The sequence below is a fragment of the Maylandia zebra genome, linkage group LG22, assembly GCF_041146795.1.
Source record: "Maylandia zebra isolate NMK-2024a linkage group LG22, Mzebra_GT3a, whole genome shotgun sequence".
Lineage (NCBI taxonomy): Eukaryota > Metazoa > Chordata > Actinopteri > Cichliformes > Cichlidae > Maylandia > Maylandia zebra.
In genome coordinates this window covers 7907922-7923621 of record NC_135187.1, presented here as the reverse complement: position 1 = coordinate 7923621, position 15700 = coordinate 7907922, and the positions used below count along the sequence as shown (strand labels likewise).

At 39.8% G+C, this 15700-nt stretch overlaps 1 protein-coding gene across 1 annotated transcript in view; it reads left to right on the top strand.

Annotated features, from left to right (window-relative positions):
• Nucleotides 1–2660: 2660 nt before the first annotated feature.
• The window catches only part of rnf19b (ring finger protein 19B), a 42295-nt gene continuing 29255 nt past the window's right edge, over nucleotides 2661–15700 (top strand). The window contains exon 1 of the mRNA XM_004572698.5: nucleotides 2661–2923. The gene's annotated coding sequence lies outside the window, so the exon portion shown is untranslated. The remainder of the gene's footprint in view (nucleotides 2924–15700) is intronic.

Genomic DNA, 15700 nt, shown 5'->3' with positions numbered 1-15700 from the left:
TATATGTTACTGGTTTTCAGTAAAACTAGTGATAAGAAGCACAAAGCTGTCTTTTATTTTATCAGCCAGATAAAATAAAAAGAGCCTGGAAGTCGGCTTTATCAGTGATAAGCAGCAGATAAGGGCATGTGAACTTGTCTGAGCATAAAAATCACATGATCACTTTAACCCAAATGTCATGCCTGCAGCTTACCTGCAGCTTAGTCTGAAGCAGCAGCTGCATCCTGCAGAAGTCACCTAACCCTCTCTAGAGGTCACTGTTTCTGAGATTTGCTTGTAACTCAAATGTGAAAGTGCGTTTTTTCCTTTTGTATTGTTGTAAACTGAAAATATTCAGTTACTGATCCTTCGCATTTAGGCTAAGCATCAAATATCTTTAACTTGTGAATTACAAAAAAAGAAGAAAAAGGTTTTCTTTTTGGTCTTTACTCAAATAAAGACTTTTTTTGGAAACAGGAAAAGATGACACGCATCTGGCATGACTCATACTGAAAACCTTTCCTCCTTTAATTGTAGGAAAAGGAGAGTAACCAATAAGAACAAAGAGGTTCTTTTAGAAAAGCCGAGCACAGAGTAGTCACCCTGGATTATTGCAAAGCAGCACGTGGGCTCAAAGCAGTGACGGTTAACCCCTCAACATACACTTTCTTGCATTTTTATCCTGGTATTATATGTTCTTGCCATTGCTTTGGTTGCTCTTTGTTGGATCTAGGATTTTTTTTTAATAAAACACAAACTATTAACTTGTATGGGGTAACGTCTAAGTTGTATTTTATAGGTCAAATTATTTTTGGATCGAAAGGAATTTAAATCTTCTGAACTGTAAGCTTTAAATTAATTGTAACATTATTTTTTCCTCACAGATCCATATGTGTTTATATTATTTATGTTTACTCTGTAGTTTCTCTTGTAAGGTAACGTATGTAATGTGGGATTGCAACATTTCTGAATAGTTGTGCGTATATATCTATTGTGTCCTTCAAACAAAGCATGTCATAGTTATCTCCTGGTATCAGACTGCTTGTGTATGATATATGTTTGTATAAGATGTTATTTAAGACATGACATTCCAGTCATGTTTCCTACGTGAAGAAGTGTGGCTGGAATTCAAGGCTGTGTTTATTAATAGGTGAAACGATTACTCACTATTAGTATTTTGTTCTAAAATGAAAGTGGAATCATTTCAGGGTCTGGGGAAATATTTTCCTTCATCATCATTTCTTTCATCGTGTCTCTTTCTACCTCTCGCTCCGTCTGTTATGTTAGAAAGACTAACGTGTTTCTTTATCTGAGGTGACTCGATGAAAGCATCCTCCTATTCTTTTCGCATTTTAAATGCTCCCTGTGTGCTCACTGTAATGAATCCTTCCCTGGTCTCTGATCAGGTCCCTGGTAATTTTAAGCCACTTTTTAAAAACTCCAAGTTCGACCCGTCTCTTCTTGGCAGTTATAGATCCATCTCAAAAGTATTCCTAAAAACCGTTAATAATTGATCCTTTTCAGGCAGGCGTTGCAGCGCCACTTTATCACTTGGAGTCTCCAGCAACATCTTGATTGTACTGTTTCTGTTATATCTGCTGGATTTTGAGTGATAAGAAACATAGACATTTGAGAACATATAAAGACCTTTCTTATCACTACTATGCAGATGACATCTACGCTATATATATCTCCCTTAAGCCACAATGTGTTCCTAGACTTAAAGGTTGGCTGGCTGCCACTTTTCTCCAACTTAGCGAAGCTCATGGAAACTTCAGGTTTCCTTACCACTAAATTACTTTACTAAAAGTTCTATGTGTAGGTTTAGACTCAGTCTTCACTTTGAATGCTTGTGTTAAATATCTGGCTTGGTGTTGTTTTTATGACTAATAGAGATATCATCGTGTCGCGCCTATATTTCATCACATCTGGGTTATTGATTCATTTTTCATTTGTCTTAGCAAAGCTTCATTGAGACATATTTTCTGTGAGACTTCTCACTGAGTCTTCTAAGCACCTAAAGGTCACTGACGCTCCACATTAACTACAGAATCCACTTTAACATTTCGGATTTGGCTTTTAGAGCCCTGCATGAAACAGCACTACTGTACAACACATTTTCATCCCCAGCAGAGGTCATGTGACCAGGGCCTGCTGGCTGTACAGCACAAGACTGAGAACTAGGAGGCTGAGCTTTGATAGCAGCAGAAACTCTGAAATGTGTGGACTCCATGATCTGTTTTTAAAAAGCGCCTAAAATCTTTTTACACTTAGTTTTGGGTAAATGTTTGTTTTGTGTTGTGAAGCACTTTGTGGTATTTATCTTCAAAGGCGCTGTAAATATGTCTTATCTGAAACATTTTGGCACAATAAACTTTTGTTCTCGGAGGGATTTCTGCTTCTGATCACTGATGTGTTTAATAAAAATGAGTTCACCATCGTTTGGGATTTGGACCCAATGTATTACCGACAGATATCTTAATAGATAAACATGGTGCTGCTGTGTTAGAGGTGGTAATCTAAGAAGCAGCTAAAGCAAATCTGTCCTTTTTATTTATTTATTTTTGCACATTTACAGTAAACTAGCCCTTGCGCCACGGGGAGGGGTTTCCACATTGACGGTGACGTGACGTCACCGGCCAGGGCTTTCCTCCATGACGTCAGGGGGCGGTGGGGCGGTAACCAGAGAGCGCGAGGCGACGCGGAGCGAGCTGCGGAGATTAGAGTTTTTGCGCTGCGCTCCTGGGGCGCAGGAAAATCAGAGTCCGCCGTCACCTGCCAGGAGACCCCCCGCCGAGCCCGAGAAGAGAGACAGAGGCTGGCACGGTAACGGAGGACGGTTTACACCCAGACTGTAGATCAGCGAGCCAAGCACAGGAGCACCGAAGCGGCCGCCGCATCGCTCCCCAGCCTCTCCTGTGGAAGAAATCCGGTCCTGAGCAGGGTGAGTGTCCGGTGATGAACCCTCTGCTGCATGAGCTGCTTAACAGACATGTCACGGATTTAAATGTGTCTCTTTATATTTGAATGTATGAGATAAATAAAACAAAACTGGCCGTAGATCTGTTTGCCACTAAAATAACTGTTTTCTGAATGGTCATTCAAAAAGCCTGATAGTCACAGGTGAGCTCAAAGCAAACCATCCACGTTTTTGGAAAAATCTCAGTCATGTAGGCTGTTTAAATACAGCGAGGACGAGCCCAGCTGCTGCAGTGTAACCCTAAACTATAGAAGCAGAATGTCCAAGTCATCCTGAGAGTTAAAACGCTGCCCTGTCTTTGCCTTTAAAACACATTCCTGTCTGTTCTGCCACTCCCCGGTCACTCTGCTCTAAGGACACTGTGTATTTTCCATAAAAGATGGGAAAAAATACATTAAACATGACTGTGAAAACGAAGCTGGCAGCAGAAGCCTTACATGATAATAAAACGCAGTGTTAGAGGAGGTGTTACAGAAGCTTAGAGCTCCTCAAACACTCCTCACAGGAATATGAATATTTATGTTTTGGGGGCTTTTACTTCTGTTTCAGGCCAGATTTTCTGAACCGCCGGGGTGTGGTGACCATCACCAGCACCCCAGTGTAGGGTTTTCTGAAACGCTCAAACTAAAAGCAGCACAACCAAATACAAGCGAGCCAGCACGAACCGGTGCCCTTGCAGATGTTATGAATCAGATAAGGAGTTGAAATGAGTTGTAAATAATGACATGGTTCAGTTCTGATGTTGGGATGAGAGCTCAGGCTTAATGAGGCGTTCCCGTTTGTGTCACGTTTCCATATAGTTATTTGACATCCTTGTAAATAGTGTTTAAAGGCTTAAAGAAAAACTCTTTAACTGCCGTACTGGTCTTGGTGAATGACACATCAAATAGTAGATTTGCTTAGATTTACAGATTGTGATGATGTTTCTTTTTTTTTTTTCAAGTCACCCCTTAAATAACCAATACTAATATTTATCTTTTTATGACTGGAGTGCAGGTGAGTCAGCATGATGAATTTGTTTTGATTCTTTGAATGTGGCATAGACGTGACACAGTCTGTAAATCTGTCTGGCTGGTTTTCGTAAAGTAGGCCTGTTATCAGTGTTGACCGGGCCTTTTACTAAACAGGAACTATTTCCTGCACATTGTTTTTATTCTCAGCGTGTATGATTCACATGTCAAAATGATTTTCACGTAATACGCAGCCTTTGTGCTTCACCTCAATCCATCATCTGCCTTTAAGACAACTTTCTTGTGATTGGCTAGCCCTCGTAAACAGAAGGTTTTACCAGCAGGTGGGTGAAGCTGCTGGGATGATAAACTGAGCATTTAGAGCAGTTTGAAGCCTGAGCTTTTGGCTCACAGGGATCAGTTGTACTCTTTTCATGTCTGTTATGCAACGAAATATTTATAACACACAATAAGGAAAAGCATAAAAACAAAGAGGATGCGTAAAGTCAATTAATAGTCAATTATTACCTCTCCCAGAGCGTGATGATACCTTTGAATGGCCAGTGCTGTTTTGTTTTAAGGTCACATTTTGAATACCTTTCCCCATCCTAGAAAAAGGCAATATAGCCAGGATTTTTTTAATCCTTATGTTATATCAGATTAATTTTGTCAGTTAACCAAAAAAAGGGCCAAATATCAGTTAATATCATTTAATAACAGGTTTATTACGGTGAACCTGTAAAATTAATAGCAGGAGAAAATGCCAAAAAATGCATGTTTGACATAGTTTGAGGCCACTAGAGTGCGCTGACAAATGTATTTTTACTTCTGTAAAACGTTTTAAAGTCAGTCTAATTGTTTTTAAAATTTCAAAGATCTGTATTGACCTCGAGAAGCACATTCTGTTCTCTCTATGTTTGCGTGGGCTTTCTCCAGGATCTCACATGTAGAGTCCATCAAAAAAAAGTACATGGGTAGTGTAGCTGAGTGCTGTTTTTAACTGTGGTTGTGGATAAGTGGAACTGGGCTGTTATCATTTTATTTAATGGACTGGACCAATGTGCCAAATGTAATCTATGTTTAATAGGATCAGTAGAATGGAGTCGAATCCAAAGCACCTGATTAGTGCAGCACTAAAAACACAGAGATGTAAAATAGTACTTTGAACACATCTGTTTAAGGAACTGTGCTTAAATTTTAATCTCTAATGTCTCGGTCTTCAGCTTGTTAGCTTTAAATGTTTTGTTTAACAAATCTATTTGCATACTGAGCTGCCTGGAAGCATCTCCAGAGACGTTTTACAGGACAGGTGCAGCTGTAAAAAAAAAAATCAGTTATAGAACATTATTAAAACATTTAACAGTCTTAAAATTTTCACTGAAAAAGCCTTTCAAAGCAATAGGTAAGGAATATGATGTCATCTGAACCAAACTGCATTAAGCACAGCATATTGTACGAAGAAGTGAAGTTAAAAAGTGTTACAAGTGACTATATTTGGAGTACATGGTAGAGGATTACCTCATCCACAGGAGTTTCAAGTTTCTGTGCCATTACGAGTTTCAGGTTACAGACAATAGCCGGGAATTACACCCTCAGATGGACTGTGTGTGTGTGTGAGCTGTTGTTTCCTCTCTGAAACCTGAATCCACTCATTCAGTTTACTACTACTGCCGCTCGCCCCGTCCCTCGCTGTGCGTGCCTCAGTTTGTGTGTTATGAGGAGATGCATAGGAGCTCAGAGGTTTCCTCTCAGTCACTGCAGCGGCTCTCGGCCTCACATTAAACATTCAACAACTCAGCAGTATGGCTCCTGAATGCTCCTCTAATTATAGAAGCTCCCAGCCTGATTCTCTCTACCTCCACCTTCCACTGCATCGCTCTGGACTCTCAGTGTACTTTATGTGTGTGCGTGTGTGTGGGAGAGGTGTTAATGAGCGTCAGTGGGAGAGAGAGAAAACTCAAACTCTCCATTTGTGTACCCATCTGCCTCCCCTGCTTGAATCCCTTAAGAATATCATTTTATGTGTTTCCAGATAGATAGATATTAGTCACTAAGACAGTATTTGTGGTAACTTTATCGAGCAGGGCAAATTCTTCGTTAGTCATTTCTTATAAATTGCAGTTATTACTCATCACTGCTGATTTCTGTTCTTTGCCTGTCGACTGATTTATAGAAAATATCCGGTGTTAGTGTGAAGTAGAGCCAAAGTCAGTCAGCTAGCTAGTAAATTTGTCCATGAAGAGAATCTAACTGGCAAATATTTTAAAAATGATCAAATCAAAATGCAAAAATTTAATGGCCAAACAATCAATCACTTAATTTGTACAGTATACTGCAGATAAAGAGAAAAGCGTTGTTACTATAGCCCTTAAGGCACTATAGGTCACATTTTCTAGCACGTTGTGGAAGCACAAGCTGGGTTTTGGTGTTTTAAAAAAAGTGCGTATAGGAGGTGGAAACTGTGAGATTTTTTGCCACTGATTTGTTTTCGTTCCTTTCTGAAGGTGTGAAATAAAGAGAGGAGAACATTTAAATCAAGCACACAAAAAGATTTACTAACATTTACAACTGCAAATTGTGCCGATATTTAATGCCAACAAAGCAGCGCAGCTTCTGAAACTCACCTGTAAAACTAGCCACACCTATGAGTGCTAATGGGAGACTGTGCTCACACACCTTGGCATTAGTCTGGTTGCAAAGATCCAAAACAGATAAAACCACAAACTACAATTTAAAAAAAGAGTGAGAGCTAACTAAAACACTACTATGTACTCACAAAACTAACAAAAATAAAATGTAGTTTTATTTTTTGTCATATAGGGTGAATAGTCAACCATTCCAAGCACAAATCTTTTTGTTGCAGGAATATCTACATGAAGTGTTTTATTTCTATTGTATTGTCTAATCTGAGCTTCAGAAATCTTACCACCCACTTTGCAAATAAAGCTAAAACAAAGACTAAAAACTGAGCAAAACTAAACTGAAACTACCCACACTGGAAAGTAACTCAAATCTAAATATAAGACATAAAACTAATGATAAACTAAGTAACTCTGATTTCCAACACCCTTGGTTCGTATTTCGCAACGTTTCTCCTTCTGGCTCTGTTTTGGTCTCCACCACCTCCTGAGAGAATGGGTAGCAGTGTGGCTGCTAGCTAGTTTGCTAGCCAATTGCAACTAAAGTCAAACCAAAACAGTGACTCTGAAGGCTTCAGATCCAAAACAGCAGCTAAAAAGAAGCTAAAACACCAGCTTTAAATATTCAGGTTTACTGTACAGTCTTAACCTTAAAACCATATCTAAACCTTTAACCACAAAGAATAATAAACCAAGTAGCTATTAAAATGAATCTCATGCCTGGTTGCTCTCATTATCAGGTTATGTCTGCACCAAAGTCCCAAACTGATGCCTAACGTTAATTATCAAATGTATGACACTAATAGTTCCTGAAACAAATTATTCTGCATCTTCAGTAATCTGTAACAGGCCTTAGAGACGGATTGATAGAAAGATTAGAGGCACAGAGTGAATGCAGCAGCAGTAAAGTGCTGATATGGAAAGTGGCCAACAGCGTTGTCCAGTTCCAGAGAAAAAGGGAGTGGGAACAGAATAAATAGATGGCACAGCTTCATGCGGGTGATTCAAATATTTTATTCTATTCAAATTAATTTCACAGGGAAGGAAGCTCAACTTTTTAATCTGCTTCTTGTTGTGGTGCCATGTGAATAGATGACCTTTTTAAAATTTACCTGAAGCTCTCTTCATTAATCAGACTTTCTGTAATTCACGGGATGCAGAGTTTGTCGTCTGTTTTAAGATGTTTCCTTTCTTTGTCTTTGAGAGTTCTGACTCTGTGTTAATCCAAAATTCAATAAAAATATCAGTCATTAAAAAAGAAAGCAACAAGCTTAGGGTGAGCCAAATTTGACAAGCTGTTTGTAAATGTTCTCAGGGGAGAGGCTTATATAAACACACACACACACACACACACACACACGTGTACACACACACACACACGCGCACACTCTGATAGTATGCAGGTCTTGTGTGTGTGCTCGTTTCCAAGGAAGAGGCTGTACGAGCAGCATTTCCACAGAATATTATCCATTATCAGCATCATCGCCCAGCTCATTCTGCTTGGCTTACAAAATAAAACTGATATAAAAATCATGTGATCTTCATCAGAAAATGCTTTTTAGAGAAATGTGACTTAGTCTCTCTGCAGACCTTTTTGCACTTAAAACCCTTACAGTAAAACTAGGTGTTTAAAGTAAGCGCTCATTTTCTTTTGAACGCAACTTAAATGAAAGCGAAACAGTTTCATTTTTTTTTAGCCCACGCTGAAAAAAATTGCCAGCTAATCTTATCAGCGCACAATCTCTTTCAGATGTATGCAATTGCTGAGGCGTGGTTGATTGTGAAATAAAAGTATGATTAGTGATACAAAGTTGCACATAAATAAAATTAACAGTGTGAAATAATCACTAAATGTGACAGACTAGAGTTTTGGCAGCAGTGAATTTATTGGTGTTAACATTTTAGTACATTTTTAAATGATATTCAGGGTTTTTTTGTACTATATATGAAGCCAAAACATGCTAGGATTTTAAAAGCAAGACTGTCTAGTTCCTGATCCTTTAGGTTTAAGCATGATTTTCTCGTTAACAGTTAAAGAGGGCAGGATGGTGGTTAGCACTGTTGCCTCACAGCAAGAAGGTCCTGAGTTTAAATTCAGGGTCTTTCTGTGTGGCGGCAATGTTCTCTCCGGGTACTCCGGCTTCCTCTCACACTCCAAAGACATGCAGGTAGTGGGGTTAGATTAATTGGAAACATTAAATTGCCCATAGGTGTGAATGTGAGTGCAAATGGTTGTCTGTGTCTATGTGTTAGCCCTGCGACAGACTAGCAACCTGTCCAGGGTGGACCCTCCCCTTGCCCCAAGACAGCTGGGATAGTCTCCATCTTCAACACCGCTGTGTTGGCTTTTTTCAGTCAGAAGTGACTGCTGGTATGCTTGGTTAACAAGCTACATTTATAGTCTCTTATTGTTCAACACACAAACAACGTACTAGAGTTTCACGCAGGAAAACCTGAACCCGACTTCTTGGAGAGGCTGAACCAAACTGTAGTGCTTTAACTGCTTAAAGACAAAAAAGAGACCATCCATACGGCCCGAAACCAGTTTATGTACCGGAGTGTAAACACGCTTTAATGCTGTAAAGTTGGCCATGTTAGCATGGGAATCTTGGGGATTGACTTCTTTCTGGGGACAGCCTCCAGGGCCCACAGGGGCACTACAGTTTTTGGCACTTCCGTGTTGGCTTGGTTTTTTAGCCCTGGAGGCTGCCAGCCCTGATATACATACCAAGCATGGAACAAGATAAATTTCCTGGCATGACTTTCATGAAGTAAAATGGTAATGACCCATATAAGTCAGTTTATATTACGTAACCTTTATATCTTTTATATGTAGTTATATTTCTAAGCTATCACAATTAAGTTAATCGATTTGTGCAAAAAGGTTTTACGGGTTTATCTCGGCCACCTTGTGGTCATGGTTGCTCTGCCCCGTGATATTTTTGTTCACGTACCCAACAATTTCCATCTCCTTAATACATCCAGATCTTCACCTCAGTGAGGCTAACTTCTATTCGCTGATAAAGACATCATTTTCTTCTTTTACAGGTGTTTTAACTGGAATTTTATGAGACACTTTTATAGTTGTGAATGACAGGAAGCTCATAATGAAAGAGAAATGGTTGGCATTTAAAACATCAACCAGGAATCACTTAGTCGTTACCAAAACTAGTTCTTGTATTTCCCATGACCGTCCTCCTGCAGGTTGCAGGTGTGAATACTTGAATGTTTGACGCTCATTGGGAACAACAGGTAGTGGCCGTTGTGAATAACTATAAAGAAATGATTTGTGCAATGAGGCAAACAGCGGAAAGAAGTTGAGTATGACCAGATGGCCGTGATTCAGCAGTAAAGTATGAGGTCGTTATTATTATAACCCTGATGAGCAGCCATGATATCTAATCGTGCTAATCGTGCTCCGAAGAAGCAGCCTTGGCCGATCGACCGTGACGGTGTTTTTTGCTTGACTTCTTCTTGTGAAGGAACATTTAGACGTTAGTCATGTATGGAGGGCCACGAGCGCCAAAATTAATTAAATAATACATTTTTAATGATTTAATATTGAATAGAAAATGTCTTAAATTAAATTCATTATTTACCAGTTTTATTAATTAATAACACATTGAATTAATTTTTTAATGATGTATTTCTTTAATTTGTTTTGGCACTCATGGCCCTCCACAGTGGTATGCATGTGCTGCTACTATGGAGGTCTAAACGTTTAAAGTGTTTTATTTTTTCGACATCAGGGCTTTACAGTTGATCTCTCACTCGCTCATTCGCCCATACAGCTGTGCAGCTGACATGCAAAGTGCTGTCTTACCAGTACCCTGGGAAATTTTGGCATGTGAAGCGGGACCCGAGATGGCCCGTGCAAACCATTAATAACAATAAGGGTCAAACTGTGCATAACAACAGAAGAATGACCACTTTACTGCCAAGTTCAACAAAGCATTTATGAAACAATAAATAATGGGTCACATGCTTTTATTAGCTGCATTCTTCGAAGACACTGATGAAGACGTAAGTTCCTCCTAGAAGTTCTGGCACAAGTTCACAGAAATTCAGCGTTGTGCTGCAGTTGCTCTGCAAAAACACACAGAGGCATTTTTACAACAGGGCCAGCTAGCCTACTAGCTGATTGATTCTAATTAGCTGTCTTCTCTGAAGACACACAGGCACACACACACATCGTGCATTATTAGCTGCTGGTTGAGAAGGGGGACCACCTGTTCCACTCCTGGACCCCGCTCTCAGATTAGCAGGGCTTTACTCGGTATCACTACAAACAGGATAACAGCCTGAGCCGAGCTGTTTGCTCTCTGCGGACTTTCTCGTGTTGTCATCAGTCGGTTTAGACTGCAGCCTTTTAGCTGACGCTTTTATCCGAACCGATAAGATGCCTTCGAATGAGCTGAGCGCAACAACAGGATAATCAGTTTAGGCTGATTTGATGTGTTTCGTGAAAGACTGGAAAGAAATGTTAAGTGGCGTTTGCTTTATTGAGGTTGTGCTTGGTGGCATATTGAATCTGCCGCATGTGTGTGTTTATATATTTTAGAATCTGGGAGAGCAGGAGGAAAACATCCATCAAAGGTCAAAGGAGGGGCTGCCATAAGATCGCCCCTATATAACAATTTTTAATCCATAGAGGATGAAACTCTGTTCCTCAGGCAGATCTGCAGCTGCACAAGAGGAATGAGCCAATGAGAAAAAGAAAGATCAGAGTCAAAGCAGCCTGACATTTTTCTCTGGAATCAGCAAAGACAATAAACTTCAGTCAAGTTCTTAGGAATGGGAGGGTTTAGGCACTTTGGCTGAAACCCAGAGTGGAGGAGAGATGTGTCTTGTAAACACAAAAGGCTGCAGCCTGTCACGTCATTACTTAGAAAGCTCTGCGGTTAGGTTTGCAGTAAGGTAATTTATATAATAATGGAGGGTTTTTAATACTACTTTACATAGAGTCAAATTAATATTTTGCTTCATCACCATTGTTGTTTGTGTAGATATTAATTTACTGGCCATGCTCAGATCATTACTTACCTCAGTGCTGTATAGAAACTCATTTTGTTCCCACTTAACAAATAAACATGGGCTGAATAGTCGGCTTTTTCCCCATGCATGCATGCCGTCGTACACCACTAGGACTCATTTAAACTAAGTGTTTTTTTCTAAGCTAATTTTGTATTGTTGATAAAGCTCGTGTGTTTGATATTATAATGAGCTTCAGGAGATTGCAAGCTAATGCTCTCCCAGCACCGGACCCAATCCCAGATAAATGGGAGAGTTGCATCAGGGAGGGCATCCGGCATAAAATCTGTGCCAAATCAAACAAGCAGATCCATCCACTGTGGCGAAGCCTTGGGAGCTAAGAAAGCAGCTGAAAGTTATTATAGTTAAAGTTTTTTTAGTGATACAACAGCAGGCTAATAGTTTATTTGGATTTTTTTTTAAGTAAATTATCGTCTGAAAATGTGTGCACAACATGTTCTAAATGGGAACACTTCCCCAATCATGTAATACAAGTCCTTCATGTACAAAGCTCCCTAATTGTATATGTGTTTGCCCCCGGTTGTAGATTAAACTACTGAAACCACAAAAAGTATAATTAGTTTCAGTTTCAGCCGCTTCATCTATTATGTGTTATCATTTTTAATAGATAAAGAGCTAGTGGTGTGTTATTATCACATATCGTATCAGATTTTTCCACAGGGACTTCATTAAACGCGAATCTGTGAGCTGTTCATGTATGTTCACCTCACCTTCGTGTGCGTTTGTGTGTGTACGTGTGTGTTGTAGCGTGAACCCTGTGCGGACAATGACGAGGCAGGTGGCGAGTCGTGTTATATAACAGCAATTAGTTCTGACAGCTGCACACCTGTAGCGCACAGCTGATTACTCCGAACTGCATGTTGGTGTGAATGTTCGTGTGCGTGTCATTGTGTGTGTGTGTGTGTGTGTGTGTGTGTGTGTGTGTGTGTGTGTGTGTGTGTGTGTGTGTGTGTGTGTGTGTGTGTGTGTGTCCAATCATCCTTCATCATGGCCTCTAATGTGGAGTAACCTGCTAGCAGGGCCCACACTAGCTGAATCATTTCAGTCTTACAATCCATGTTGCATACCGGGCTTGCACTAATGGTGAGTTAGCTGGAAAATGTCCATCCCAAAGTTCCCTCTGCACCGTTTCATCAAGAGTCAAAAAGATGAATAGAAATATATTCAGTAAAAGGCAACAAGTCAAGTCAGAGCAGGTAAAATAAACTCTATTGTACCTTAGGGGAAATTTGTCCTAGGATTATTGCCAAAGTATATTGAGTTAGATGTCATAAAAAAGAAGGAAGATCACAAGGACACCTGAGTATTAAACATCAAATCGTTGTTATACACGCAAGTAGAACTCAAAACTGGATTTTACTTCTAACTATACTTAAACCCAGTTGAACTTGGATACAAAGTGTTTTTGTGTGAACGTATGTTCCTGTAAGATGGGTGTGGCGAGTATGTGCTCTGAGCTGCAGCAGTTTAGGCAGTTCATGCCCTGCAGGGAGAAACTGGAGGATCCCAAAGTGCTGAGGTGTAGATTCACCGTCTAAGACAGAACATTGTGTCTGCGAGCTGCTGAGGACGGATTACCTGCAGATCGCACCGGCCTCACTCTGTCTGTCTGTTTGTCTCTCGCTCTGATTCAGGAAACCGAGTCCAGAATTAGGCTGTGAGGACTCATTGTGGCGGTTTAGGAACTTGGACTATTATAGTTTTATTGTCTTGTAAACTACATGATTAAGAGTTCTACTAGTGGCCTTTACAGGCTGCAGTTATTATTACATCACGTTGAATTAAATGAAGAACACGTGGATGATTTTTCCTTTTAGTTAATCCACGAGAGCCGGAAGCTACAGGAGACACCGTGGAGTCAATGAGGTTAAAGCTGCCTGCTGGGACACGCTGGATCTAAATTAAGAGCATAGCTTACACGTCCACATTAAATTATCAATATAAAAATGTGGAATGACACATTTTGAAAAGATTCACATTAATATGTTTGACACCAAGAGGAATCATTAGTATGCTCTGAATTTTTGAAATCTCACATTATGAAACATTTGTGTCACATTAAGCACTAAAGTGAGTTTATCAGAATATTCAAAGGATTTGAATCCTTCTTACATTTTAAGACTTTCCTGTATACCTCTCTGTTTTTTCTTTAGACCTTTCATAGTGCTGAATACTCAAAGAAAACATGTCCAAAGTTAGAAACAATCCCCATCATCATAATTATTATTATTGTTATTTTGTTCCTTGGCTCAGTATGTTGTCATAGACTGAAAGATATCGCTAATATGGGCATCCTGGCTGTGAGCACAGAAGCCCCGCCCACCTCTTGTTACAACCTTGATCTTGTGACAGCCAATTAGATTAAAGTAAACTACAACTGGGAAGATGAACTGAGGGGCCCAAAGGCCCAGTATAAGATGAATAAAGGTTATTTTAATTTGTGAGTTAGAGAAAGCTTTTTTGTTAGAGTCCAAGATTCAAAATATGGTGTTCTAAATTAGTATAATGTGTCCTCTTTATGAACGCGGTTGTCACCACAGATTATCATCAAAACCATATCTGCAGCAGAAAGTTAATCAACATTAAACAAAGATGTTACACTGCTGTAACTGTGCAGTAGTTATCGAAGCCTGGAGTCTGCCTCCACAAACAAATTGCTTTAGTATAATCTGCATGTATGTGTATCATCAGGATGTATGTTCAAATGTTTGGGTCGTGATAATAAAATAAGAATAAAGGCTCACAAACACATATGTGATGCATTGATTCAGCTATCTTTGTGTTAGTAAATCTAATGTGCAGTATGTCAGCATACCAGTTTTGTTATGAGCATTGGAGTTTTTGCACTCTGAAACTCAAAACTGAGCCAGAGCACATAGAAAACTCTGGAATTGTTCATGCAGAAGGACATTTGAATCTAGTTGTTGCAGTACAGAAAAAGTCCTCCGGGGACCACGAACAGCTTCATGGGAATTTGGCCAGTAGCTGTCAAAACCTTAATTTGGACAAAAATGTGGAACAGATGGAGAGACGAACAGGCGAGCAGGAGAAATAAATATCATTCTACAAAGCAGCGGGCTTTGGCAGTCGCAAAAATGCAGCCCACTGGGCAGGTAATTGCATTCACCTGACTGTCCTGGCAAAGATGAAAAGCAACCTCTGCTTGTCATGAGAATCGAGTTTGAGAACTGTTGCTATAAAACAAGAGTGCACTGTGGGAATGACCCTCGCTGTCAGGTGGCTTGGCTGCAGTTAGGATGCATGATGGTTATAATAATAATTTCCACAAAAGTCCAAAGTGAAAAGAAAAAGTTTAGTTCTTTTTTTTTTTCAGATGAAACAGTTACTTAACCTCGTGTTTTTGAAGCTTTGATGATTAAAGCAGGGCAGAGAAATATTATTACAGGCATGTAGATCCTGGAAGGCTGCATGTTAAAGCAGCCTGCAGTGTGTGTGTGTGTGTGTGTGTGTGTGTGTGTGTGTGTGTGTGCGTGTGTGTGTGTGTTGAATTGAGCAGCAGTGGAGTAGGAGGACAAGTGTAGAACAAAGTGCGTGTGAGCCTGTTGATAACAAATCAAGTCCAGATTGTGAAGTTCTCAGGCTGTTCAGGCCCATCTGCCAAAGCACGACACGAACGCTGCACACACACACACACACACACACACACACACACACACACACACACACACACACACACACACACACACACACACACAAACGTTTGCTTGGCTATCTCTGTGAGGACATTCAATTATTCCAACACCCCTTACCTTTGAGTTAACCATAACATCGCAGCACGTCCCCTTTACCCCATCATCATTCTAACAAAGCTTCCAAGGACCAAACCAACCAGATCTGTAGATGCTCACATCATCTAAAAATGTAACACTGATAAAATTCCCACTAGTAAAAACTGCATTTTATTGTTTTTATTTTGTTTTATTCAAATACTTCATTTGCTAAAGAGGTTAAAAAATGCATGACAAATTAGAAATGCAGAGTTGTCGTGACTCCAGATACCGAGTTTGATAAATAATTAGTGAAACGCGTGCATCCATTAAAACAGTGCGTTCTCACAACATCTCCAATTAAAACTTTAT